Source organism: Squalius cephalus, assembly GCF_949319135.1.
Source record: "Squalius cephalus genome assembly, chromosome: 4".
Classification (NCBI taxonomy): Eukaryota; Metazoa; Chordata; class Actinopteri; order Cypriniformes; family Leuciscidae; genus Squalius; species Squalius cephalus.
The window spans coordinates 1,467,490-1,473,066 of NC_137125.1; the positions used below are offsets into that span (position 1 = coordinate 1,467,490).

The following is a 5,577-nucleotide window of genomic DNA, read 5'->3' on the forward strand; positions in this document are numbered from 1 at the left end:
ATGGAAGACGACACAGTAACGACAGAGGGAAACGACGCATAGTAACGACGCATAGCATAGACATGGAAGACGACACATAGTAACGACAGAGGGAAACGACGCATAGTAACGACGCATAGCATAGACATGGAAGACGACACATAGTAACGACAGAGGGAAACGACGCATAGTAACGACGCATAGCATAGACATGGAAGACGACACATAGTAACGACAGAGGGAAACGACGCATAGCATAGACATGGAAGACGACACAGTAACGACAGAGGGAAACGACGCATAGTAACGACACATAGCATAGACATGGAAGACGACACAGTAACGACAGAGGGAAACGACGCATAGTAACGACACATAGCATAGACATGGAAGACGACACAGTAACGACAGAGGGAAACGACGCATAGTAACGACGCATAGCATAGACATGGAAGACGACACAGTAACGACAGAGGGAAACGACGCATAGTAACGACACATAGCATAGACATGGAAGACGACACATAGTAACGACAGAGGGAAACGACGCATAGCATAGACATGGAAGACGACACAGTAACGACAGAGGGAAACGACGCATAGTAACGACACATAGCATAGACATGGAAGACGACACATAGTAACGACAGAGGGAAACGACGCATAGCATAGACATGGAAGACGACACAGTAACGACAGAGGGAAACGACGCATAGTAACGACACATAGCATAGACATGGAAGACGACACAGTAACGACAGAGGGAAACGACGCATAGTAACGACGCATAGCATAGACATGGAAGACGACACATAGTAACGACAGAGGGAAACGACGCATAGTAACGACGCATAGCATAGACATGGAAGACGACACAGTAACGACAGAGGGAAACGACGCATAGCATAGACATGGAAGACGACACAGTAACGACAGAGGGAAACGACGCATAGTAACGACGCATAGCATAGACATGGAAGACGACACATAGTAACGACAGAGGGAAACGACGCATAGTAACGACGCATAGCATAGACATGGAAGACGACACAGTAACGACAGAGGGAAACGACGCATAGCATAGACATGGAAGACGACACAGTAACGACAGAGGGAAACGACGCATAGCATAGACATGGAAGACGACACATAGTAACGACAGAGGGAAACGACGCATAGTAACGACGCATAGCATAGACATGGAAGACGACACATAGTAACGACAGAGGGAAACGACGCATAGCATAGACATGGAAGACGACACAGTAACGACAGAGGGAAACGACGCATAGTAACGACACATAGCATAGACATGGAAGACGACACAGTAACGACAGAGGGAAACGACGCATAGTAACGACACATAGCATAGACATGGAAGACGACACAGTAACGACAGAGGGAAACGACGCATAGTAACGACGCATAGCATAGACATGGAAGACGACACATAGTAACGACAGAGGGAAACGACGCATAGTAACGACGCATAGCATAGACATGGAAGACGACACATAGTAACGACAGAGGGAAACGACGCATAGTAACGACACATAGCATAGACATGGAAGACGACACAGTAACGACAGAGGGAAACGACGCATAGTAACGACACATAGCATAGACATGGAAGACGACACATTGTAACGACAGAGGGAAACGACGCATAGTAACGACGCATAGCATAGACATGGAAGACGACACAGTAACGACAGAGGGAAACGACGCATAGTAACGACGCATAGCATAGACATGGAAGACAGTTCCATCTGGTTGAAGATCGGAGTCATGATGCACTTATGGAGACGGGTTTGTTGATGATCAGTGCCGATGGCTGTCATGTCGATGAGACCTTCACAGGGGAGAGTCTAGTTGACAACCTCTGTCTAGGTCGCGGGTCCTCCATCTGATCTGGATACCGCCCGGATCCGGCTGACTACATCATGGGTTGTTGCCGTGTCTACATGCAGATCCACCATCTGATCGGTATACGGCCCGGAACCAGCTTATTACAGCAAACCTCGGAATAAACAGAAAGACTAACATTAGCGTAGATGCCATTCTTTGTATGATGTAACAAGTACATAAGGCGTTATAGGAAGTGTTCCCAGTTCCGGCCATAATATATGCAGCCTAATAATCATTTAACTGATTTGAATAATATTAGTATGTATAATGCTCTATGTGTATGCCAGGTTAAAGAGATGTATTTTTAGTCTAGACTTAAACTGACAGAGTGTTTTAGCTTCCCAGACAATGTTAGGAAGACTGTTCCAGAGTTTAGGTGCTAAATAAAAAAAGGATCTACCGCCAGCAGTCAATTTTGATATTCTAGGTATTATCAACTGGCCATAACTTTGAGATTACAACACTGTAAACCCCAATGTTGTCCATACTAAAGATATCAAGTTATCAGAACTTGACATTACTTAAAATAAAAAGTTTTGGCATCAAAACTTAAACAGGTCTGCTTAACTTACTCATTTGGCAGCAGAAATCTTTCTAATTAATATCTTAAGTGTTGTAAACTCAACATTTCAATTCATTTAAATTATTAGCTATGTCTCTGTTTAAAATGATTGGTCGCGCTTGAAATTCTGCCTTGACAACCGCGCTGATTGGTCGATGTAACACAAGGCGGTAAAATATTTTTTTTATCTGAATGTTTATAACGGCTCTGGTGTGACGCAGCAGCAGTCCTCTCGAGGCACTTGCAGATTTCTGAAATAAAGCTTAATAGGTAAGTAACGTAGAGATTTAAACACATTTATACATTTATCGTAATTGCCTTACACGTTTTATTCTAATGTTTTTTCCCCATTTTACTCCGGCAAGCGGTTCAAGCAGACAGGCAGTAAAGCAAGCGGGAAGAGAGTCGTCGTGAAAGACTCATTAGACTACACTCAGTGGTAAGTTAATTGTAAAATATACGTACATTTTGCTTAGTTGCTTTTAAAATACTTTATTTTTAGATAATTTGCGAGTTGTAAACACGGTTGAGCTACTAACTTTCCCGCTGAATTTCCTGTTATCCTCCCCCAGCGGCACTATCGGGCAGGCGGTCATGAATCAGGCGCGGAGGGGGAGAGAGTCGTATAGCCTAGGCCACGGAGTTCACGTTAGCTGGTAAGTTAATGTATAACACACCTGTAAATTGTACTTTATTGTCTGTAAAATGTTTTATTTTATACGGATGGACAAGGTATACATGCGTTTAAGTTTGACCCTTAGGGAGCTTGATTGACAGGTGATCTGACCAATCATACTTCGCCATCCGCCATTTTGTCCGACAAAGATTAACATGGGAGGATTTGAACTTGAAAAACGGAGTGTACTAACGTCTTTCCGTGGTTAAAACAACATTCCTTCTTATGTTTGTTCATGTTTATTTGAGGCTATAAATTAACTAGAAGGAAGAGATGATCGGTTCACGAGCAGCTTTAACTGATGCTCTACAGCGATCTGTCATGACACATTAAAGAGCCACAAAACGGTATTTATTGTTTTAATTTCTTTTAAAAAATGACCAAATTTGAAAGGTGAGACTTCGTTTAATATGTTTAATATCAAACGTAACCGAAAAGTAACTGGTCTGTACTGTCTGTCAGCGTGTTGTCAGTCTCCTCTCTGCCCCGCGATGTATTTTTCACTGCGTGAGAACATAGTGTGGCCGCGTGAGAACGGCCTAGCTTGTCGGACATAACGACAGTAACTAAGGAGGGCGGGTCTTTGCGAACGGACAAATTGGTCAAACGCGCCAATGGACTATATGCATGGAGCATTCTTTAAAACTTCCGCAATAATATAACGTTTAGTTAATTAGTGTTTTCAAACAGTGATGTAATGAAACATTGACAATTTAAGCTTGAAGGGAGTAAAGTCTTCTTTTAGGCTATTAAGGAAATGTAATTTTGCCAAAAGAAGAACTTTTATTTTAAATAAACCTCCGCCTCATTTTGAGCCAGGAAAAACCCTGAGTAACATAACATGACAGGATTTTGCTGAATATTCTCACGTTTGCAAATGTTACATTGATTTTAGTTCAATAAACAAGTAATGAATATTAAATTATTTCAATTACTTAGGTTAAATATTACATATACGCATGTAAATTACATATACGCAAATAATATAATGTGTATTTCCATCACAGGTTTGGTCTTAAATATTACATGCATGTAATATAATGTGTATTTCCATCAAAGGTTTGGTCTTAAATTTCATTCAAAGTGGCATTAAAGAGGTCTTAAAAAGTCTTAAATTTAACTTGTTTATATCTGTAGACACCCTGTTAATGACAGAATTTTCATTTTTGGGTGAACTATCCCTTAAGGTTAAGTTGCACCTTTTGAAATGTACATGAGCTTACATGCATGTGAATTAATTTAAATTTAATGTTTATTCATCTTCACTAGATGTCCGATGATCGCAGCTCTAATCTTTATGTGCCAGTGGGGATTGTACTAGTGGAAGATGGGACGACTCTTCAGCCCCTCAACTCTCTGCATTTGTCTCCCTTGTCCATTGGTATAGTAATTGAGGGAAAAGTGGTGATGGACAATCTGCATGACCTTCCTGAAGCAATGTGCCTTCTGTTCGGGCTAATTTATAGTTTACACCTGAATTACCCAAAGTCTCTAAAGTACACATTTGAATTTAATCAACGCATCCTCCTTTCCATGGGGCAGAAAGACCTGCAGCCTAAAATACAATCTTTGGCTAACCATCTGTTTGGTTAAAATGGAGAAAACGTGATCAGCACATGCATTCAGCAAAAAATAAAATATGATGCTGCGGCCAGTAAGACTTTTACCAGCAGATTGCAACTTCTTTTTCTAGGGGGTGATGTCATTTTCTCGATGACAGAACACTGAAATTTGTTGCACGATTTTGTGGAACGACTACAGACCTCCCTTACAAAACACTGGCAGACTTATTTTTGGTAGATGTGTCAGTTCCTTGCAATGTGTTTAAGAAATGAGCTTACGATTTTGATTTTTGTGTGCCTTAAAAATGTGACTGTTAGAAATGAGCTTATTTTGTTTGTGTCTTTTAACAATGTCACTTAAAAATTAGCTTATGATTTTGATGTTTGTGTTAGAAATTAGCTTATTTTGTTGTTCATGTGTCTTTTAAAAATGCAACTATTAAAAATAAGCTTATGATTTTGTTCATGTGTCTTTTAAAAATGTGACCTAAAAAATTGCTTATTTGATGTTTGTGTTAAATGTGTTAGAAATTAGCTTATTTTGTTCATGTGTCTTTAAAAAATGCAACTAAAAAATTTGCTTATGATTTTGTTTGTGTATTTCAAAAATGTGAGCTTACTGTTAAAACGCTGAAAATGCTGTATAAACCTAATAAAGTGGTTGATGTGAAAAACAATACTTGTTTTAATGATTTAATGCAAGGAAACGATATACTGTATAAACAGGAAAGTTTGAGTTTAGTCTTTGCCTTTTTAAGTTATATGTACTTAAACATTTAAGTTATCTGTAGTTAAACATTAAGTACAGATAACTTAAATGATTGAGTTACTTCAATGAAGCGACCATATTAGGCCAACTCAATTAAATTGAGTTGTCAATTTCCCCATTA

General features: G+C 39.7%; 1 long non-coding RNA gene across 1 annotated transcript; it reads left to right on the forward strand.

Annotated features, from left to right (window-relative positions):
• The first annotated feature begins 2,648 nt into the window (after positions 1-2,648).
• LOC307157497 lies at positions 2,649-3,105 on the forward strand. Its single transcript, XR_013821009.1, has 3 exons — positions 2,649-2,719; positions 2,815-2,888; positions 3,022-3,105. It is a non-coding gene; the product is annotated as an uncharacterized lncRNA (long non-coding RNA).
• Positions 3,106-5,577: the final 2,472 nt, after the last annotated feature.